The sequence below is a fragment of the Poecilia reticulata genome, chromosome 19, assembly GCF_904066995.2.
Source record: "Poecilia reticulata chromosome 19, P_reticulata-male-v2, whole genome shotgun sequence".
Lineage (NCBI taxonomy): Eukaryota > Metazoa > Chordata > Actinopteri > Cyprinodontiformes > Poeciliidae > Poecilia > Poecilia reticulata.
Window position 1 is genome coordinate 8,219,086 of NC_088848.1, and position 24,401 is coordinate 8,243,486.

Here is a 24,401-nt window from a genome sequence, read left to right on the forward strand (position 1 = left end):
TTTAAACGCTCTCCATCGATAGCAGGCAGGAAGTGCCGGATTGTCTTTGATTATTTGGCTTCTTTCTATTTCCCTGGGGACATGTTGCTGCTTCAAGCCTGGCACAGTCTTTGTCATAACTAGGAACAAACTTTGATTGGGTCCTGATGTGTGGACAGAAGCTGTAGATCAGGGGTGGAAAGCAATTCATCCAGAGGATATTAAAGGACCTAATGGCTATATTATTGGCAAAGAACAAACTTCAGGGAAATTCCATGTGTTTGTCAGCTGCTGAGTTGCTCCGAGTCCCAAAGTTCAAAAGGTGTGTGGTTGTGCTACAAAGATGAGCCTCTTATTTAGAGATGCACTGATACGATTTCGGTTTTGTGCAAGTTTTGACCTGCCAGTTGTAATTCTGGTCATTTCGATTTCTCTTTGAAGAGTAAGTTTTATATTTACTCTTCAGGATAAACACTTTTTTTTTTTTTTGTTAGCTTTTCTGCTGTGAGAGGTCGTAAATTATTTATGTGAGACGTAAGGGGATGTCATACAATGTGTGAGAACAAGATATTAAACTCGCTTTACCTTTTTATGAGTGATTTGCATGATCACCAATCTAGGAAAACACAAAATGATGACATCACTGCTGAATCCTTCCCATGTTTTTCTCTCTTTTCATTCTTTTTCATCATCACAATTAAGATTATGATACTGCACACATGCACAAAGCACTTTGAATTGCCCTGTTTTTCAAAAATATGCAGTACAAATAAATTACCTTGCGTTACAATGAAATTGTGATAATGACTGCAATTCAACATATTGTTTAACATCTCCTGTTAAACCCTAATTGTGAAAGAGACATGCTCACGCACTTGGAGAAGCTTGTTTTGCTTTTGTCAAGTCGTAGAAAGAGGTATGAGATGTTTTGTAGTAACAAGCTGTGTTGCATTGACTTTGGACTCGCAGCTTTCTTTCTCTTCCGCAACAGGAACTGGCTAATTTCCTGAACTTGATATGGCATTTGAAGACAGAGGGGAAACATCTGAGAAAGGGGTTCTCGCAGAGTTCTCTTCTTTAAAAATCCTAATGAGTGTTCGAATCTGTGGGTCAATGCTTTTTAACATTTTACAGGTGGTGGAAAGAGCTTTCTTTCTTTCTCCCAACTTTGAGTCAGATGGAAATGAAAGAGGAGAAAAGTAGTTTAGTACCTTGGATCCTCCACATGCTCAGACGTCGGCTCATTAGTTGAGTTGTTCGGTGTCTAAAAGCACCAGATCACCTTCGCAGCCTTAAGCTTGTAGTTTTCAACGGCTGCTTCAAAAGACGCCGCCGATGCTTTTCTTTCCTCAATACCCGCCCTCCCCCCTATTTACGGAGAGAAACAGTGTCTGTTTCTGCAGCCTTGATGGTCTTTAGGGTCAGAGGTCAGGACTTCACCAGAAGATCAGTTGCTGGTGGGCAACATGACCCTTTCTGCCGATGGCCTGACCTCCTCCCCCACCTCACTTTTTCCTCTCTTCCGTCTCTGTTGATCCTACAAAGTGGGTAACACGTTCAACTTTCTGGGCAAGAGGGATCTGTGCAGTGAGAACCTTGGGTCTTTGGCCGTCCTCATGAACAGAACTGCTGCTGCTTCTTTAAACAATCCCGGTTGCTTTTGATTTGTTGTGCCGACGCAGTAAAAAAACAGGAATAATTTTCAGACAAAGCACTTGTCTCCCTCTGTACAGCCGAGCCATTAAACTTGTGCAGAGAATTACTTGAGCTTATTGATTGGAGTCTTCTACCGTGTGCAAAATCAATGGTTTATTTTCTCTTAGGGTAGCCTTTCTTGTGTTTGTTTTTTCATCAGTGAAAATGAGAAGAAAGCAGGAGAGAATCCACAAATGTATTTGTTTCTGAGTCGCAACATTTAGCTGTGACTCTTTCTAACAAACTTGACTTTGCTCCCCTGTCATCTCTAAGGGACACGATTTATTTATCTATTTGTTTATTTATTTTTTGAACGTCGGCGCTCCTCGTCAAAGTGGTGGGTGGATGATGTCAAGCTTGTTTGTGCTGTAGTTGTTTTGTGACGCCGATTGTCACTTTGACTAGTTTTTAGTCCATAAAATGCCGAAATATGTGAATCAAAAAGTCTTGTCGATTTTTATCATGCTTTGTAATATTTCCTTCCTTCAACTGAATTCTCAAAACTTTGATTATGACTAATTTTTAAAATGAAGAAAATTTAAATCCGATGTTATCAAATTTGCTGAATTACCAAAGATACGTTAAACATTTAATGCTGCTACAGCACTCTGCACAATCTGTGAAAGTGTATAAAAAGCTAAAAAAAAAAAAAAAAATACAATTTGTGCAGATACAGATTCTCATGTATGTAATTTATGGAAAGAAAGCCTCTAATGTGACTACTTTCACCAAAATCCACAGAAAAAAAAGTAAGTCATACTCCTGTAAATCAATCTAACCAAAGCAATTTTTGATGTTTTTATGTGTCTATTTAACTTGACTACCTCTGTCAAATCTTTTGCTGCACATTTGTCTATTGTAGTTCTTTTATATTTCTTTCTAATTAGAAGTGGTAAGAATCAGATCCAATGGGTCAGACCACAGACAAAACCAGTAATCAGTTTCAACCAGGAAAAGTTTGATAAGTACAAGTATACGTTTCCCCACAATGCAGCTTTACTGCTCAGAGTTAAATTTGCTCCTAAGTTAGAAGCTGCAAACTAAGACTTCAAACTATGATGGAAGTTGGTCTTCCTGCAGGACGACGGCCCTAAATATAGAGCGAGAGCTCCAATCTAAACTGTGCTGCAAGTAAGACTGGAGGTACTTTGATTGCCTTTTGTGGTACTCAAAGGACAGAAATTACAGTGCAAAATATTTTGGGAGCTCACATATTATAGCAAAAGAGTCAAATGTGTCTGTTTTATACAAAAACCTGAATCAGCAATTCAGACGCTTTAAAAAAAAAAAAAAAAAGGAATTGGTACCAGGCAGGAAAAGCCTGATCGGTGTGTCTCTAATTTCAAGATTGTAAAGAATTTGAGCATTGGTTTACTCACAATGCAGCTCCACTGCAAAGAGCTAAATACGCTGCCGAGTTGAGTTAGTAGCTGCTGAAACGGTCTCAAACCGCTTTGAGGAGGTGGCCACCGAGGTCTGCTAAACCTACTTCTTTTTTTTTTTCGTCTATAAAGCTCCTGAATTTTTTTTTTTTAATTTTCCAACTTCATCCCCAGCTTACGCCGCTTCAAGCATGATATCACTGCAGGCTTTGTATCAGATTTCTCTCATCTTCCCCTGGAGACTTACAAGATTTGGTGCAACTATGAGCAGAACTCCCCGAGACCTGTAAACACACTTTGATGTGGAAAATTACCGCATTCCTCTCTGCGCGTGTAACCAAAGATCAGAATCTCGCACATGTCCGCAAACACGGATGAAAGCTCAGTTCCATTTCTGAGGATATATGGCATCTTTAGGTCCAGCACTGGCCACATCTGGCGTACCGCCGCAGCTGGACGCGAAGTTTAAGAGGGACACGAAAAGGAGGGGGTCAGCGAACAGGAACAGGGCTGGTGACAGGCTGCCGGCATGTGGGGTGCTGTCGCTAACGAGAAGCCACGGTGCCCTCGGTGAAGGTTAACTCTCTGTGATTCAAGGGAGGCAGGAAGCGTTAGCTGCCTCCCCTGCACTTTTCCCATCCGCTGCCTTTGCCAAGCCTCAGCAGAACAATTCAGCCCCTGTGACTGAAAGAGGAAGGAGGGGAACAAAGGCGAGAGTCAAAGAGAGAAAAGAAGAGAGGGGTTTAAAAAAAAAAGAAAAAAAAAGTTAAAAGATCCAGTTATGCATCTGATGTTATGCATTTCTCTAAAGTATCCCCATCTACCCCACCCCACCCCCAACAACTGGAGCTGAAAAGTGGCCAGCTGTAGCCAGGTTCCAGCAAAGGAACACGGATAATAGATATATTAAAACACACACACACACTCGCGCAAGTCACACCACCTCATACCGAATCAACAATCGCATCTTTGTTAAATTATCCAGGAAATTGTTTGCGGTGCCTGATAACGCAGGTGTTTATATGGTAATAGCTTCTTGAGGCTGGATAAGAATGAAACAATAAAGTCATTAGGGTGTTACAAGCAGAAACGAATGCAGGCTCCTTCACTCACACTGCAACAACCCACACACACCCTGTCATAACCAGACGATCATTAGGGTTATTCGCAAATTTATTTCTAAAAACGGCTTTTGTCAAGTCGCCTTAATGACCCCTTGAAGCCTGTGAACCTGTGCCAAGCTGTCCGTGGAAGGGCTATTTATCTCTGCTGGCTTTGTGCTTGTAGGGCAGATAAAAGAGAATAGCCCAGAATGGAGTTTACACAAGATCCAATGGTAAGATCTGAGACATTAAAATTACTCCAATTAAAGGATTTATCCCCAGGTGTGGTGAGGAAACAAATATACAAAAGTGATCTCTTATATCCGGTGATTCCTAACAATTTCCCCATTGGGAGGATTTTCATATCCTTACAGCCTTCTGCAGTTTTCTAGGTCCTCACATTGTTGAAGTAAGAGATTTGACATTTTCCTCCTGAGACCCTTTGGGACACACTTGTTTCTTATTTTGTTTAGGTGAACTGTGTGCTACTGTGTTGAAATTGTGAATGCGCGTATTTACCCTCCGGACCCATAGGTGGCGATAAAAAGCATGTGTGATCAGGGATTCAATATAAAGAAATCAAAATGCACAGTAAACATTTGGAAGTAGATGCTCTGGCCAGATGAGATCAAAATTGAAACGTTTTGTCCCACAAACGTGTTTAGATCTAATGGCTTCAACCTTTGGTAGGTATTTGCTTTTCCTTTATTGTATTTGAATGAAAGAAATTTTGGTCTCAGACATTTACAAAGCCAATAGAAAGCTCTTCTGCTTAATGTCAAAAAGACAAAGAAATCTATAAGAAGTCCTGATTGTCACAAGCCCTGCAGGAGACAAACATGTTTAGGACGGTGTTCGGGTCCTTCTAAACCTTTTGATCTAACCCTAATCATTGAATATGCGGTCTCCATAGTGATACATTGTTGCAGAACAATTTTCTTCTACTGATTTCTTCTAAAACTAGCTGGACTCTTTTAATAAATGATGAACATCCCACACCTGGTGGTCTCACCGTGAACTGTGACTTCACCGGGTTTTAAGAGTTTATGATTTGTTGCAATAATCCATAAATGTTTTGCTCCCATTTAAGGGTTTTATCAGTTTATTTTTGCATTGTTTGTTTGCCCTTCTGTCAAGTGCTTGAACAACATTTCTGTGTGTGTGTGAGTGAAAGCCCATAAGAAGAATTAGCCGAGCCAATGAGAAGAGTAAAAGCCTCATAAGGATGTGTTCAGGGGAGCTACAGTGAGCCGAATGATTGGCTCGTTGGGGAGCAGAGACGCAGCAGCACTCAGCATTGCGCTACAATCCCTCGTCTGAGATGAGGACAGATAAATATGGATGTGATTTGTTAACTGCCTCTGCGCCTCCAAGTGGCCGAAACCTGATTTATAATTTGATTTAAAAAAAAAAAAAAAAGAATTCACCTCAATTCACCCGGTTGAGATGTAAAGCATAATCAGCCATTGCCACCAGTGTTTCTTTATCAAGAAAGGTTGTCTCATTAAAGACAGATCGGGCATATTGAGCTCAAGTGCTGCAATCATCCAGGGTTTTCCTTCTAAAGACTTCTCGTCTTTCCTTTACAATCAGCAGGTAATGAGCGACTCCAGGCTGAAGTGGATTTTCTGTGTTTTTAAGCATTAGGAGTTCATGCTGATTAAATCTAATAGCTTGTTTTGCCTGCTAATAAGTAGCACATGGGTTGTTTTCCACAGGTAAATAAAAGCTATAAGGGAATATGAGGAAGTAATGAACAGCTTGCATTTATTGACAGTCCCCACAAAGTAATCATACCAAGTGAACACTTATTCATTACAGTCGAAATCTATTTTATTGAGATTTTATGTGATGGATCAACTCATTTGCATGTAATTGTGAAGTGGAGGGAAAATGATACATGGTTTTTGAAATGCTTAGTGCAGTAGTACTCCATAGGGCCCCTACTGTCCCTCTTGTGTTAGATGTGTCTCTGCTCCAGCACACCTGATTTAAATAATTGAATTACTTCCCCCTTATGCAATCATCACTATCTTTGCGTTAATCCTATTAATCAGCTTTTTACTTAATAAGTCAGGTGTGTGGCAGGAGGCAAACATGTAAGAGATGAAGAACAGTTTCCAAAGTCTCCAAGTCTAATTAGCAATATTTCCAAATTCCCTGCAAACTTTTAATGTTTTTTATTATAATAAAAAAAACATAGTGGGTCTCTGGTGGACTGCCTTTACCCACCCGGGTTGGCAGGTTTTCTCAGGGTAACCCTGTTTCAGAACATATACAGAACAGAAATAAAAATCTGTTTTTCTGCTACCTGAGCTCAACAAAGCTTTTCAGTTGTATAAACATAGATTTTAAATGTTTCCACGCATTCATTCATACAAACAGAGAATCTTTTTTTTCACAAATGCCAGATAGACTGGTTCAGCCTCGCTTATCAGCACCATGGGCCGCACGGGGTTGAGATAGTACGCTGCGAGTGCGTCACAGAGAGCGTGTGATTGGAGGCGGATTCAGGAGACAAACTGTGTTTTATCTCTAGCATATCAATCACTGTGCACCGTGGCCTTCTCGTACACCCCCAGCAGCTCAATGCTTAGTTTGTCTTCTCGGCAAACTTGCTGTGAAGAGATGATTTTTTTTGGTCTCATCCACCTTTTCTGTTCTTAAAAACGGTTATGCAGTTCTGTGTTTTTGTGGAAAAACAAGAAAACTTCACGCAGACTGCAATTTGAAGAAGCTCAGCAAGAGCAAGGAAGATGATTCTTACTGACAGCTGCTTTTTTTCCAGTCAGTAGTTGTTCGAGGTCTCGTGTTAAGACAAAAGCAACAAGGAGTTCCATGAAACGCTCTCTGCTCTTCCAGATAAACTCTTATTACGAAGGAATTAGAGCCCCTATCTGCTCTGTGTTTCCCTCGCGAGAGGAAAACCGAGCAAATGAAGAGTGTTTACCCGGCCACGGAAGAGAGCAAGTGGAAGTGGGGAACAACGGCGTGTTTCCTGTTGAAAGATTCGTGAAAACTCTTGAATTAATTTGGGCCAGGCCTCTCTCTCTCTCTCTCTCTCTCTCTCTCTCTCTCTCTCTCTCTCTCTCTCGTAGGGAGCTTTCCCTGTAAACAGTGCGTGGAAATCTCTCCGTTCCTTCCTCTGCGTATGTGGTCTGTTTACACACGCTCACGCCCAAGCACCGGATTTCTTCTTTATCTGAACTCGACTTATTTTTGTTGAGATTTGCTCTTTTCACAAACAATCTGTACAGGAAAAACGGCTGTGGAGCAACTTGAATATACCGTGGAAGGAACAGTTTGTGTTTGATAGATAAATTGATCTGATTCCAAAGAACTAGTGCAGTAAAAAGGCCTTTATTGTACTTTATGTCGCTGACAGAAATTTGCTTTTGTAAGGTTAATGGTAAAGCCTGCAAGTAAGACAAACTGGGAGAATCTAACAGAAAAATCCAAGAAGCATAAGACAGCTTCAAGACGTCTTAAAAAAATGTAATAAAATTATCTTTTTACTGCTGTACAGTGGACCCCAGGGATTCACGGAGGGTTAGGCACTGTAAATGCGTGTGAATATTTGAAACCAGCAAACACCCCCACGCTGACCAGAGCAGCTTTTTTTCTGGAGTATTAACTTAAGACTTTTTAATCATGCTTGACAGAAATGTTAAAAAAAAAAGTGCTTGAATATATCTACGAAACTATCTTCCTCATCTTACATTTCCCTTCTTTTTGTGTGCTCTTTGTTTTTGCTTTATGTGATCAAAATACTAAGCTCCTTAGCCTGAGGCGCTTCTCCATTTTTTGACGTTTCTTCATACAAGATCAGAATCCGATGAGGCTTGGAACGAAATAAAAGCAACTTTCCGAAGTTTTGGTTGCCGAGCACAGAATCAAACCACGGGCATCGTTATTGACTGCTGTCCCACCAGGCCAATTTAATCTGTGATGCAGCTTCAACAGTACATCCTGCACATGGAGTGGTGTTATTATTTCTCCCCCCTAATGAAACATTCAGGATGGACTTTTCATATCTTCTTGTGCGAGGAAAAGCTCATCTAAATGGAAAACACATTGTCTTCATTATTTGCAAGTGTACAATGAAGGCAGTTGCCATGGCTGCAGTCATCAGAGGCTGAAGCCTGGTTTGAGGCCAGAGGGGCTACAAGAACAAAGTGGCTGCTAATGGAGAGATTGTACAAATGGCTCTCTGAGATGGTTATATATTGCTCACATTTCCATGTTGGCCAGCACTGTCGCAGCGCCACAAATGATCAGTTTCTAATAATATTGTGGTGTCAGCACTGATTTGGGTTAATGACACGACATAAATCCCACCAAGTTATTCGCCGTTCGTCTCGACGGTTTGCGAAATCTTCCTAGATTAGTTGCGGCGTGTCCAGCGTTGTTTTCCGACGTGGCGGCTGCCGAAAGAGCCTTTCGGAAACTTCCAGTGTGCGCCTATCAAAATGCAGATTGTCTTCACAGCATGTTGTCCACCCAGGAGAATTACAGCTGAATACTAAGCAGGAGAGGGCTCTCGGTTATGACGGCTGTTTACGCTTTCAAGACAGAAAGGGGAAGATGAAATGAGAGGGAGAGAAGCGGCAGGGCTTTAATTCATTTCCTGCCTGAATGTAGGTTAAATTACCTTTAAATCCCCATGCAGAATTACGCTTTGCAGGTAAATGAGTCACTTGGCAGCCGATAAGTAGCAAGTAAAGAGATCATTGGAGATAACAGCAAAACACTGCCATTTTGTTGGGGGGGGTTGGAGAAAGAGACGTTTTGCTAATAATAGCAGCAGTGGTGGAGTGAGGTGCCCCAGCTTCCCAATTCAAGTGTGATAGTAATTGGTTTACTTTACACGACGCCTTGTGTTTGGGTGGTGATGGGGCTGCACTAAAACAAATTATCCAGGGGGTTGACCTTTGGCAGGGCAGCGCTGACCTCAGCCGGGGAGGCTGCCCGACGGGAGCAGCAACATACCGTAGTATCATGAAACATGCGGTGTAGATATTACTGGGTGAAAAAAGGTCACGCATAGACATTTATAGACATAGGTGAAGCACATTAGTAGCAAATCTCAATAAATATGAAGCCTGTTTCTCCAGAGCATTGGCCTTATTAATGCATATTTACCCGTAGTCCTTTGTTTGATATTATTTAGAGCTTTCTAACAGTTTTTTTGAAACCATAGTAACCATAGCATTATTATATTATTGTCTAGATATCAATAATGTATTTTGGAGAAACATTAGTGATATGGGACAGACTAAGGTAACATTTATACAGATTAGGTTGACATCCATGCTGTCTTTGTTGTCTTGCTTAAAAAAATCCACCCTTATACCAGCTAAGTTGGTTGTTTTGAAAATATGTATAGTTTTTATTCATTATTATTGTTCATATTTATTTTAACACTATGTTTAAACTTGGGGGTTGTTCCTAAGTCAAAATGCTTAGTGTGCAGATAATTGTTTACTTTCTGGACTTAGTTTTTCACACTTCACACTCTGTCAGGGACAGAAAAGACCAAATGTGTAAAAAGTACGAAAGGGCAAAACAGGAAAGAACTACTACTAACATTTAAAGCCAGGCAAGCAGGTGGAGGTTGTTAATTGGCCCCTTTAGCTGGTAAATAAGCTTAACTACAGCTGGCCATTTCCTTTCCCAACAGACATGCTAACTCTTGTAGCTTGTTTACAGCATTTGTTTCAAGCGGCATTACTTTAATAGGAGCCATTGGTAGTGCTTCTGTGATTTTCATGTCTTTGTCTTATTATCAGGGGAAAAGGTCAGGGTAGTTTCTCCTCTGACTATCAAACACAGCGGAGTGACAACACTCGGAAATGGGTATTTAATGGGATACTGTAAGACTCTTAAGAAAACAACCAGAGAAAAATCTCACATTATCTGTGCAAACCGTTTGAAAAGCCTCAAACACGTTTGCATAATGAACTCTTCCTCTAATGGTGCCAAATGGCAAGTAGAGGTCACAGCTTGACTTTTCTCTCTTGCAGAACCTGTAAATAACCTTGAAAAGTTATTCATGCACAAGAACCTGTTAAAGTTTTTATTCTGTCTGATTGGAGTTTAATGTGACACAAGGTGGCTCATAATTGTGAAGTTTTAGGAACATAAAATGTGGGGTTTAACTTTTTTGCTACAAAGGCTGAGTAACTTACATTTCTTGCCAACACAGCTTCTTGTCATTTGAAATATGACATCAGGACAGAGTGTGTTAACTCAATAAATTAGTCTAGTACAGCTGTAAAAGTCAAGGGCCAAAACAGAAGAATCTCCCGCCTTGCTCTTAAATCTTGCCTGTTCTTATCGACTATAAGTTGCCATTCAGAACAACTTTGAATAGAGCCGACAGCAGATTGTCAGCATAAATACAAGGTAGCAACTGAATGTTGCTTTCAGGCTCTTTTCTCAGTAAAACTTGGCTTTTGTAAACGTTGCATCAAGGTTCTTCAGAGTAGCAAGAGGTTTTGCTGCGTCTTGTTTGCGTGAGGTTTATTTCACCCCTTCCGAACAGGCAGGTTGTCTCACACGTCTGAAAGGGGCTGTGCTTCCGCCTTGAAGCCCATTTCATGTCTTTGTTTATCTGAGAAAGAGAAGCGCTCTCAACTCTGGAAACTTGTTTGTCCTTCATGGGCTCAAACACTCTCGGGTCGCTGATCTAGCAGGACTTCTTTTCTCTCTGTTTTCTGTTGAGGTTTCTTTCATGTGTCTTTTTAACACTCGAAATATCTTTCTCGTGGTTCGGCTCTGGATATATGCTTGTATTTTGTTTTTTGTTGTGTTTTTTTTAACCTGCAGGGCATACGTGTCTGTGGACACAGAGGCACATAGCCCTGTCTGGAAAAGGTGCCGCTCGATTTTGTAATGCAATTTATATGTTAAGAGGCCGAACCCAGGTTGTTTGTATGTTTCTGTGTGTTTGTGTGAATATCGACCGGTGGAGGATGTGTCGCTGACAGGACAGCCACTCTGGCCGTTGTGTCGGGCAGGGGAGGCAGCTTGCTTTCAATCCATTATTGACTAATCTCATTAGCTTGGGATCCTAATGTTGAATGAGCCCCAGAAACTGACTTCTCTCCCTCAATGAGACACAGACCCACATGTTCACAAACGAACACCTCGGCATGAAGAAGCACTTACAAAGCGTCGCACAAACATTCGCACCCCTTAAACCTTTCCACATGATGCCCCGTTATAACCACAAATTCTAATTCACTTTTATTGCCATCTAATGTGATGAAGTAGTTTGTTATTGTGAATTGGAAGAGAAATAAAACGTGGTTTCAAGATGTTTTTCAAGTATTGTATGTATTTAGCTCCATCCATTTTCCATCAACTCTGACCACAGCGAGGCATGGCCACCACCGTGCTTCACTGTGGGGGATGATGTGTTCAAGATGATATGGATCGCACGTTTTCCATCGCACACAGTGACAAAAAGCTCAGTTTTGGTCTTATCTGACTAAAACAACCCATTCAGTATGTTTCTTGTGCTCTCTACATGGCCTTTCGAACACGTCTTTTCACAATAACTTTTCTTTATGCCACTTTTTAATAAAGGCCAGATTTGTGGAGCGTATGACTAATACTTGTCATGTCAGACAGACTCTGTCAGCGAACCTGCGGCTCCTCCAAAGTTACCTCAGGGGTTTTAGCTGCTCTTGTGATTAATGCTTTCCTTTCCTCACTGAACACTTTCTATTTTGATTTTGATATTTTAAATTGAACAGTGCTCCGGGAGGCATCCAGTAACTTGGAAATCATTTTATTGCGTATGCCTTAAACTTATCTGCAGCATTATTTCTGACCTCTCTGGTGTGTTGCTTGTCCTCTATTATGCAGGCTTTCAATAAGCTACTCTTGCTATACTGTAGTTAAATTACAGACAGATTGTTTATTTATGTGAAACTAATTTGGTTATTCTGGATTTTATTTGGGGATGTCCCAGGAAAAGGGGCTGAATAGTATGTTTCATTTGTAAAAAAAATAAAAATCCTTCAACTTCAGAACTGTACAACACTTTTTCCCGCTTTTTCACAGTAAAGCAAGTTTAATTTTACGTTGGGTATGAATACTTTTGTTCATGCACACAGATGGCTGCAATGAAAAGGAGTTCCTTGTAATCACGGACACCCGCTTGGTAAGAAGTTATTGGCTTCAATTAATCATTTTAATGAAGTGACTGCCTATCTGTGCTTTCTGCTTGATTAGCTAATTATGTGTTCAGCACTTTTTAACTCGTGCCCTGACTCATGTGAGCGTGCGCCCTCGCCTTTGTCTCACGGCTGCGCGTGTAGTTGCACCACTTGCGGCGGACCTTTTCGCTCTGCTTCTCCTGGACCAGGCTCACCTGCGCGTCTGTGAAAACATCTGCTTTGCATATCGGCTCGCCGCTGACGGCGTAAACTTTGCAGTCATGGAAAAGGAGATGCAAAGTTGTGTGATTTGCACACGACCCTTAATGATAGCAGCGCAGACTGGGCTTCCCAGTTCGTGCCAGGTGAGGAGTGGGCGGGGGAGGCCCCACACAACAACTCGGCTCGCGGCGGCGGAACCCGCAGCAGAATCTCGGCCGACCGCTGAGAGAGTTTCATAACCCGGGCCGGCCTGTAATTGCTGATGGTTCAGCACTTTTCAGGGGCAGAAACAGAAGGATACGGAGTTTTTCTTTTTTTTCTTTTTTCTTTTTCACCCTTTGCAGTACTCATTTCCTGCACCTTTTTCATCCAGCAAGTTACATATCCCCTCTATTTCCTTGTGCTGCCACCCCTAACACCTTCCCTCTCTGCCTGCCCGTGTGTTTAGAACCAGACACGGATTTTTAAGGTATCATAAACCCTGAGTGAAAATACCATGATTTTATGGTTTCACTGCAGGTATGTGCTGGTTACTTGAATCAAAATATACAAATAGTTGCTGTTATGAAAGTGCTGAGATGACACTCCTTGGATGTAATGTCTTTTTTATCAGGTTTCGGACTGATCAGAGTTTCCTCCAGCTGTAACTTCACTGTACCCAGAAATCGCTGCACACAAACTCCAGTCCCCCAAAGGCCGGTGTCCTGCAACTTTTACGTGTCTCTCTACTTCTGCACACCTGGCTTCAATATTCACTCATTAGCAGAACTCTGTAAAGCTCGACTGGACGCTAGTGAGGCAGTTTCACCATTTAATTCAAGTGAGCGGGACGAGGAACACGCCTAAAAGTTGCAGGACTCTGGCCCTCGAGGAATAATGTCTGAGACCACTGGGGTACACTGATACTGTTAAATCAGCCCGGGCCCAGTGAGGAGGTGTTGCTAGGACCCATAAACGCAGTAAGCTCTGGCCAGTTAGAAGTTTTAATGATGTTGTAGTTTTTGGTGCTAATTGTGCGAAAATGTTGTCGTTTTTATTGCGTTTTTCTTTGGTGTTCTGCTCTAGTTGGTAGTAGAAATATAAGAAGTTGGTGTTAGCTAGTGTTAGCTGGGATCAGCTAGCCTCCAGTGACCTGCTTTAATAGACCTGCTGCTTGAAATTTATCTACCGTAGCTTTAATACAGCGCTTGGCTTAGTTACTGGATACCTTAGTGAGATTGGTGGTTTGGATTCGTGATGACCTACTGCTAACCCAGTTTGCAGTAGCATGATGATCTACAAATAGATGTAGAAAACGCAGATAATGACCAAAGGAAGTGTGTAAAAACCTGCATCTCAACACAAAGTCAAGTGAACATTTGTGGTACAGAAATTATTCAGGCATTCATAGCAATCTATAGACATCTCAGAAAGTCTGATAGATTATTTACGTGTTTTCCTAATATGGATAAATAAGGAAAACGTTTCCAGGTTCCATTTTCTTCATCCTAAATGCTCATATTTAAAAAAAAAACACACATTGCTAACCCAGCACATCTTATCTTTCACCGTTTTTTATTTATCCAGTCATCAATCTGTTTCTGTAAAGTCTGTGATTTTTTTTTTAAAGGTTCCACTTTTAGGTGTTGACTGTGGAACTTGCTGTAAATCTCTTGTGAACTTCGATTCGGTACTAAGCATTTTGAAATGAAAAACATACGAGACCCGGGCCTTGGTTCATTTTTAGTGGCCCGCTTTCAGAGGCATGATAACTGTGCTTTCAATGAATAGAAACTATCTCGGTTCACACTGCACAGGCTTGTTTTTTGCTGCAATCTCCTATTGCAGAAATTGCATATGATTATGTTGCTTTTGCTTCGGATGACAGCTCAAGAATTGAATGGCGTAATTCATGTAAACTGCTTCCAATCCAGACATTCAGTATTCATTTGATGCTATTCTTAGACAGCTGTAAGATTTTATAAAAAAGGAGCATACTGTTTTAGAAACATGTCATCTGCACCACTGAGACTGTACACAAGCTCCCTGATTTGCCTCTAGATTTTATTAATGCAGCGACTTCACAAATAGAGCCGCAACTTGAGCCTAGTAATGTACACTCAATGAAATAACTCAGGACTGAGGCAGATAGAAAGAAGGACACAGAAATATTGATGCACAATGAGTAAATGTTAGTGCTGATTAAGGACTGGGCTGAGTATTCCCCTCTCTGGAGGATCTCCGTTTTCCTCCCCTGACACATTGGCATTCTTCACCGCTCAATGTGAAACGAGAAGCTTCCCGATTCATTTTCACAAGGCAATCAAAACACGGCTGTACGTGATATCTGGTCAAACGGAGCGCGGCGAGCTGCACGCAGTCAAAAAAGAGCCAGAGAGGCCGTGGAGGTCTGCACGTTACATGGGATTCATCACATGCTTGTGTGTGTGCGTGTGTGTGTGTGTGTGTCCCCGTGGCTCCAAAAGGAAGATTTGTGACACAGATTTACAACAGGCTCTGCCGCCTAACCTCTAAATCAGCCCTCCTCCCACACGACTCGCCGCCCACACAGCCCCCCACACTCTCCTTTTTTTACATGCAGACACAGGCCGTCTGGTCACGGAGGGGGCGTGAGGGACATCGCTGGCGATGGGGAGGGTGGAAAAGGTCGGCTCGCTGCTGACTGCGGATCAAGCGCCTGCCTGTCTGGTAACGTGTCGTCATCGACCAATTAGATAAATCCAGATCAAACGGGCACAGGGAACAGCCTCTCGCTACCCCTCTCCAAGCTCTCTGCTCTTTAATTGAACACATTTGTGGAATGATAGTCGCCTCTCTGTCGGGACTGATGACTGTTAATATGAAATCAGTGCTCTCCGAGGGCTATCAAAGGGGCTGTGGATATGAAAAATCACGTTTTTTTTTCTGTCTTTCTTTTTATGAGCCAATGTCAGGAAATAGAAATTGAACCTTTTCATACCGTGTTGCATTAGCTAGTGGCAGAAGTATGGCATGACAAAATACAAAACTTTTACCCATCACTCTCTTGACAGGAAGTAGCTTAGTTTTACTTTACAAAAAAAAGACAATGTATCCAAAATACATTAGTCATTTTGAAGGCCTTTTATCCAGTAATCTCCAGGTTCAGCCTGAACAAAAACAAGTTCTATGTTGACTTCACATATTAATGTTCATAATGTATTACCTGAACAATTCATGGTCCCAACACAAAATATTGTTTGTTCTTGTACTATATTTTAATATAACAAAGTCAGAAATACATATAGGTTCTGAAATTGTGACCAACACCTAAGCCCAAAATTATGCATGCGCCTAGCAGACTGGCATCTCTCAAAAGACCATAAAATAATATAGAAGAATATAAATTACCTGATATGTATTGAATTTAAAAACGGCTTGTCAAAGACCAGAAACACCCTTCTTAATTATCAGTGAGGACATTTTTAGAGGCATTGCAGCAATAAAACCTTTTTTTTTTTACAGACCAGAGGTAAACATGTACTGGTTTTTCCTGCATAAAGTTGCTAAACTTTGCCACCTAATAGCTGTTCCTGTCTTTTGTTTACCCTTCAAAATACAATGTTGAAATACAGAACGTTTATGTGCATAAGTGACTGATATTCATCAACACTTTCAATGTATACAGACATTCAGGCACACCACAGATTTTGAGAGCTACATTTTTTATTGAGATATTACTAAATAATAGAAATTTGTAAGCATGAGGAATAGTTGGTCCATGCCTTTCTTCAACCTGGTTATCAGCCACCTCGTTAATCTTATTGCAAAGTGTGTGCTGCCTGAAAATTCTGCTTACCTTCTTTCTCCTACTTTCAAACCAAGCAGGACTCTTAAAGCCCAGAGTAAAATGTAAGGACAGACTTTTAGGAGGAGAACAATTTATGACGTCTTTTATAGCTTTGCAGCTTCTTATTTCTGCACTTGTAAATGTTATGGACAAGTGTTAATATAACAAGCAACATGTCTAATAGCTATAGTCAGTCGTCTGGACTTGCACCTCCCAACAGAGGAAGAGAAAAAGGGGGACGTTTCTTGCAGCAGACGTTGGTAAGGTCACGATAAGGTCTGGCAGATTAATGGCGTGTCTTCACAAGGCTTCCTGGGTGAAACAGAAAGCTCATGTTGCTGCTGTCCATCAGTGTCCGAGCGGGTTGAGCTCATGCACTATTTAAAAATCTCTCACTCTCTCCGTGTCTCTCCTCCTTTTCACTCAAAATCACCAAAAGGCAGAAGGTCTCCGGCTCAAAGGAGACGAGGAGGTCCTCTGTCTCCTCGGGCAACGTAGACAGCCCAAAACATAAGCTTATCAGTGCTACTCTTTTACTCTGAACACTTGTAAGGCACTGAGCACACAAGCATGCTCACGCTCTGCTCTCAGCCTTCTTTGATTTCTTTTCCATGCATCCTGCGAACTCACCCATCACTCCTCCCCCCAAACCCCCACCCAGTGATATCAGTCCCTCTCTGCTTCAGACCTCATAATATCTCCTCTTTGTTAGCTACCCTCCGATTTCAAAGTTTTAGCTGGTCGGATTAAGTGCGGTACATGACGTAAAATGAACAGCCAATCACAGGGAGGGACACTTAAAAGTACACCTGGAGACAGGGAGGAATAGATGAAGTGTCTGCACCGGTATCACTCACTAAAAATGAAACCAAATCGACTCTGCACTAACATTTAGACTTTTGTGATAGTGTTGCATCGGCATGATGGAAGCAGCGATGAGCAATAGCTGCAGGTTCAGACTTCAGCTCATCGGTTTCATCATCCTCTCGTACTTCCAAAAACTCCTTGAGGATTGCGGAGGAGAAAAGCGAGGGGCTTTTGACGGAGAGGAACTCGTGAGGCTAGCTGGACAGCTCCACGCCGCTGTGCGTTTGGTGGTGCTCACACTGAAACGTGGCTCATCTGCGCTGCTGCCTCCGACGCCCCAAGAGGATTACCCCTCCTTTCTGATGCTCTTGGTGGAAGGAAATTAAAAGAGTAGCCGTTTTTTTTGAGGAGGAATTTAAGGGCAGACGGGAGAGGCAGAGGCTGCCCTGCTGCTCCTCATGCTGCATGCATGTGGCTGGGAACTCTTCTAAACAGGAGAAAGATTGGAGGAGTTTTTATTACACCACTTAACTTTAAGCCAAACATGCAGAATAGAAATACAAGTTTTATTCAGACTAACTGCTTGCAGAACTTATCCTTTTCTTCCATTAAAATGGACTCAGTGTGCTTAATATTGAAGTACTTAAGGTGTGCTTAAACATTCCTGTTCTGACTCAGGGAACAGACATTTGTAAAATACTCTTAAGCAGAGAAGGACCTGGTATAGCAGGCCTTCTACAGTCAAGCTGATTTTCTTTTTTTTTTCATAACCAGTTATTTAGATAAAGGGGCTCTAATGTGTAGCCCTGAGGAACTCCTAAGAATATTGTGAGAAAATAGGAAAATAAATCAGAGCAGAAATTTTCTGTTTGAGAATTATTGTGACATCAATTCTGACCAAAGATGTTTAAAGCCCCAAAAAATATCTGTTTGGTCAGAATTGGAATTTTTACTATTTCCACATTGTTGGGTCCATCGGAACATCAGTACTTATCAATAAAATCAAAGTATACAATTACATGTAGTTACTGTGTGCAGTTCATCCAGAACAGCTGGATGCTCTTGTCCCCAGGGATCACTAAATCCCTATCCCTAAAAAATGTTGGTTGTTTGCTATTAAGCTTTTCGAGAACTTTTCCTTGACGACTTTTCCTTGACGGGCTTTTTAGTTGCAGATATTACAGATGGAGATGGCCCTCTGAGACTTGGTGAAACGTTACACTTGGTTAGAGAAGAGATATTGCTTGGGCCCCTCTATGATCCCGGCCCTCTGTTTTCTGCTTCTATTTAAAAAAAAAAAAAAAAAGGTAAGGGAGGGGGTGGCCTCTACCATCCCACCCTCCTGCTTCCACCACCGTGCTCCCTTTGCTTTTCTAATCATGCTGCAGATGTGCCTGATGGCTGAACAATCTCTGTGTACTGAACGTGGGGCTCCCGCAGGAATCCGGGAGGCTTGCTTATGTGAGCTGTGGTGGAAAAAAAAAAAAGAAAATGTGAGAGGGCAAAGAAGGAAGGAAGGGAGGGAGGGAATGTGGGAGATTGGGAAAGACGGAGGGAAAACGGGAGAGATCAGTGAGCAGCGACCGTCGCAGCAGGGCTCCTTTAGATTATGTGCGGGTGAAGTGGCACGATGGCAAGCCCGCCCTCGTTCACGGTCGCCTCTGGATCTGCAGACCAAACCACATTAAATAAAAGAAATCCATCCCCAAGCCTGTTAGGGAGCCATGTGGGGAGGTGTGAGAGAGTGCACGTGCACTGGAGTGGCTGCATGTCCATATGTGTGTGAAGGAAAGGAAGGGGGGGAGGTGGGACGGGCAGGAGGCAGCTCATTTTATCCTCCGTGCCAGCTCTGGATGGAGCCTGCCGGGGGATTATGGCACATTCTGCAAAGCAACAATGGAAACGGCAGCGTTTCGTACACATTTCCATCCTCTTTCTCCACCATCCAACAAACACAGCTTTGTCCCTGCCTGGCCACTCACCAGGCGGACACCTGGAGTCCCAGAGGTGCCCTCTTCAGCTAAACACTTGGGGGTTGGGGGAGGCGGAAAGAGGAAAAAAAATGCTTCTTTACAATGCTGAGATAATTAAAGGACGGGGGACGTAGGCAGGGGGGTTTTCTCAGCCGATAGTCGGAAGAAAACAAGACACATCTCAGAATCAAAGCTCATTAAAATCACGAGTGTGATGAGATGCTTCCTTCTCCTCCACTTCCTCCCTCATCTTTATCACCCTAGAGCAAGTGCTGCAAACAGCCGAACCCGAGTCAATGATGGCACAGATTACTCCTTTATTGCTTAATTCACCTACAATACATGACTCACAGGGACACCATCACCTTGAGCAGCGTGTCCCCATAAGGTGCAGGAGAGTGATGCTGATTTCTTTGCTCAGGCCACCTTGCTCTGTTTTAATAGTGTCAGCAGGGCTTGGCTTAGTAGCTTTCAATCACTGAGGTGTGTGTGGGTGTGTGTGCGTGTGCGTGTGTGTGTGTGTGCCGGTTGTGGGGGTGTTTTGCACTGCTCTGCGGAGGTGTAACACCCTGCCTGTAGTGTTGTTGTAAAGCACATTAGGAGTGACTGAGGGTGTTGTTATGGTATCATGATGCAGGTCCAGCACTCAGGGGAAGGTGAGAGATGTGTGAGGGTTTGTGAGAGTGTGTGTGGTCGGTATAATAGGCCAGCATGGCTTCCGGTTGCCATATTCCCACCTTTTATGTAGGCAATGGATTTTCAATGTTGGGGTGGGGGAGAAAAACCCCCCCCGAAAAAAACTTGTAAATACAGAAAGCTTTCTGCAAACCTAAGTAAGCAAGATATATCAAGAACAGGAATCTGACTGGCACATTTAATTTGTCCTTGACTGACTCTGACTGGTGTTCAGTGGCTTTGTTGAATATAGAATAAATTTGATGATGTCTGGTTAAAAATGTAAAATACTTAAAATACTACTGATCCCCAACCTTTCTTTTGCGGGATGCTGTGATGGCAGCGTGTTGAAGAAATGAAACTAAATCCCTAAGTGAGCAGAGGATGGGGAGGATTGGAAGGCAACCGCAACAACAACAAATGCAAAGTTTTGTTTTCTTGTATAAGTCAAAAACCCCAACAGGAGCAGGTCTTCGGTTCCGTTTTTCAACAATAAATTATTTCTCGCAGTTTGATTGTTAATGGAATATAAATAAAAGCAATAAATAAACTCCTTTTCTGCAGCCAGGTAACAGACAACCCAGAGGCCAATTCTTTATTAAACTTATCAAAAATGAACAGAACTGTTGCCTTAAACCTTAAACAGATATATGTAAAAACACAATTTGAGACTGATGAAACTTTTCAGTCTGTTTTGTGAAAAACACTCTGGACAATGTTTTGGGGATAACTGTGAATCCTCGTTTTTGTTTTTACAAATAATGTACAAATCAGAAGCTGTGTTTTCAAGAATTTGCAGTTTTGAAAAATCCAGACCAGATTTGACTATTTTATTTTCTTTTATACTTGTCTAATTCTAACACTATCCAATAGCAAAAGAAATCAGTTTTCTTAGTGAGCTGGAGGCAAGTCGAACCCAAAGTGAATCCAGAATCGTTATCGTCCCGCAAAATCTGATCGTTGCATCTCTTTTAGTCAGGAAGTACATTGGTCGAAACCGCATGAGCATGAGAGACGTGCGAAACTCCAGAAGCGATCATTTTCCCACAGCGTGGCTGGCCTCCCCGACAAGCCTGACTGTTTCGGTTCACAAGCCGTTTATGTGAATAAATTAAATCTGTTTACCACTTCCCTGCGCCTCAACAGCTCAGTGGAGAGGGTTTGTGATCCATTTGTTCTGCAGTGATGGCGGGATAAAGCTAATCATTGTCTACTCTGCTTTGCCTCTCGGTTTATCCCACAGAGCAGCGGCGCACAGCTCGTCACATTAACACGACAGAGACGCACTTTGAAGGATCCGGAGGGTTGGGAGTCTGAAACAACGTTTTTATCCCTAACTGCCGATTCCGCCCCGTTTTACTGCGCTGCAGTGACCTGTTTCGGCATTGCCGTTCCTCAGCCACTTTCGTCCCTCGATTTTGCCATTAAATTAAATTAAATGAAATTCAATTCATGGCCACTTTCAAAGCCTTATGTGTGGAGCTTCTCGGGGTGCCGAGTGGAAACAAAGCTTTAAAGTAGTCGTACAAGGGGAGGAGAGAAAACATTGTTTTACCCCAGAGGTGGGCTTGATAGCATGCAGAAAAACCCCATTTGAAGGGGGTAGGCCTCATCTGTCACCGGGCAATGGAGGAGGCAGCCATGCAGAAGCCCCCTGATTATAAAGAGATAATTTCATCCAATCCTCCGGTGGTGCTCCATCGCCTTGCCGCCATACTCCACTGCCTTTCATATTTGTTCCCGGCCTGCATCTCCTCACCCGTTTCGTTTTATTACAGCTCCCACTCAATACATATATTTTAGCTCCCGCTTGAATAGGGGAAGGAAAGCGGGTCTCCCTCCTTTGCCTCCCTCCCACTCCGGTCTCTTGCGCGCACACACACACACACACACCCACGCCATGTGTCTTTTGTTGTGTAGGAATCCACAGCTCTCTACTTGTTGTGCAACGCCTGCCGTGCAATTTGCAGTAAATTAAGCTCAAGTAAGGCACAAAACTGCACCGATTTCCCCCTCGCGCGCTCACCAACGGCAGACGGGATTCCTATCTGAATCCAATAGGATCACAGGTAGAGAGGCACAGAGAAAATAAGGAATGATAACATCTGAAAAGAGCATGTAAATAGGCTGAGGCTTATAATTGGTTCTTGTTGTTGTTATCTGCGTCGCATCAGAGGTTTAATCTTTAAATTGGCTCTCGTTAGTTACAAAAGATGTAACAAAGGACTAGTGTTAATTAGGAAGAGAAAATATCTGGAAATTCAATTACTCCCCAACACACTCGCATCATATGCTTAATATAATTTTGAGCTTAAGAAGCTAATAGATGTCAATGTGTGGACGGAGGCTTTAGATCAAAAGTGTTGTTAAAAATGTCTGTGTAACTGAAAAAAACATGGAGGTGGATGACACTCAGACCTTTGTTTCCCCTCATTTTAACTCGCTGCTGGAGGTAAGAGAGATGACATGGAGTGGGGGGAGAGGAGAAGGAGGAGGAGGTGGAGGAGGAGGAGTAGGCGAAGAGAGGAGAGAGCCGGAGAGAGCAGGTCGACTCGCTCATCAATAACCACAAGGTCAGACAGGCAGTGCCGGGCTGAGTGGGCCCTGTTAGGAAGCAGCAGCTGAGGATTTGTAGAGCTTGTAAAGGCTTAAAGTAACACCACTCCGCCTTCTTTGTGCCACAGGCTGGGCCTTTGAAGGGCCAGGGAGACACCTGCTGGTGGTGGAGGGTGACGGCGGGCGCCATGCATCAGTCCTCTGTCTAGCGACACTTAGAGGAAATGGGAGAACTATAGAGGGGCACACCTGGGGGATATAGCGAGGCAATGGATGTCTCCTCATTGTTTGAAAAACTATATATATATATATATATATATATAGAGAGAGAGAGAGAGATATGAAATTTTATTGAAAATGGATGCTTCATTCATTGAGAAACTGTATGCAGCAACTTTAATTGGAAACACACACAAAAAAAACCCATTTCCGAAATCATTGTGGAACACTTTTTTGTTTTGTCAAAAACAAAATCTAACAGTTAAGCACAACTCCTTACAATACAGCCACTATTTTTAATATAAGACTGTTTTAAATTCGTAAAGGAAATACTTTACGAATTTACTTCTCTAAGAGAAATACTTCTCTAAGACAACAAAACACCAACTTTTTAGAAAACATATTTAAACATACAGAAACTGTGTTGCGTTTCCTTTGACTTGTGGATGTTTTTTAGCTTTTATCTTCTCTGCCTTACACCGTTTCATTTATGGGCCTGTACAATCAAGCAGTTGGTAGCTCTGCTGTTTTGCAGCAAGAAGGTCCTGGGGTCGATTTCTTGTCTGGGGTCTTTCTGCATGGAATTTGTTGGTCATCCTTGTGCATCCATGAGTTCACTCTGGGTAGTCCGGCTTCCTCCTACATCCCAAAAACATGACTTGTGGGCTATTTGATCTCTTTTAGTTGCCCTTAGGCATGAGTGTGTATGTGTGGTTATTTGTCCTGTGTCTTTCTGCTGCCCTGTGATGGACTGGTGACCCGTCCAGAGTCCACCCTCTATTTCTGTTAGAAATATCAACTAAAATCGCATTGTATCATTTTGAAGTGATTTTTATTACATCATATTGTCCCATGTAGTGCTGTAAGTTGCATCCCGTAGTATCCAATTATATTGTACGCCCTATGTCATCAACTATGTGCTCTACTCCTCCCATCACAAAGTTATTTAGTGCGAGTGGAGTGTAGGACTTCAGAAATGTGAGCAAACAGATACTTTTCATCGGCAAACGCGGAATTGGAGAGAAGGAGAAAAAGAAAATCCTCAGATGTCTCTTTTTCTTTATGAGCTTTCTAATTTATGGAGAGGAATGCACTCATGTGCCCTTCTCTCCTCTCAAGTACAGGCATGAGCAGCTCCAATAGGTAGCATAAAAGCTCTTTAGCTGTCTAGTGGAGTAGATTACCGGCCCTGCCGTTAAATCCAGCTAGAGACCCCTAAGTGAGCATTATCAGTATGGTGCAGCATGCTGCCTCCTCTCTTTTTATTTCTCCCCCTCTCTCGCTCTCTCCCGTCATCTCGCAGGTACTTTGTGCAGGGAAATTTCTCACTGTGAGATTGGTAATGGAGAGAGATGGTGAGGGGAGGGAGGAGCGTGGGGGATGAGATGGCCCTGCAGCAGCAGAAAGAAAGATGGAGATACCAGTAGATGGAAGGATGGAGGAGGAGGGGAGGGGACGCTCTTCACTCCTCATAAATGTGCCCATTAATTCACTAACCCCTCACTTTGAGATGCAGGTCACTCTGAGTTATAGCCGACAACCGTTTTGTAATATTTATTTGACACTGAACGCAGCATTAAATCAGTCTCCCAGAGGCAAAACTGATAACCTTCAGTTCAGCTTGTAATATTTATTTATTATTTTTTTTTTTTTACTCGCGATAATCCTGTGTAGTGTGCCAGATCACAACCCCATTGTTTGGCCTACATGAAAAATTATTCTCCAGGATGAAAAGAAAGAGAACGGGCTTCCATGAGCTCCGGCTTCAGAATCAATAGTGCGCTGTAAGGAGTTTCGTCAGAGGAACTCTGGTAGAG

General features: G+C 42.4%; 1 protein-coding gene across 3 annotated transcripts in view; it reads left to right on the forward strand.

The window, feature by feature from the left end:
* The window catches only part of LOC103481466 (zinc finger MIZ domain-containing protein 1), a 122,602-nt gene that overhangs the window by 53,469 nt on the left and 44,732 nt on the right, over positions 1-24,401 (forward strand). The gene's annotated exons all lie outside the window — the stretch shown is intronic.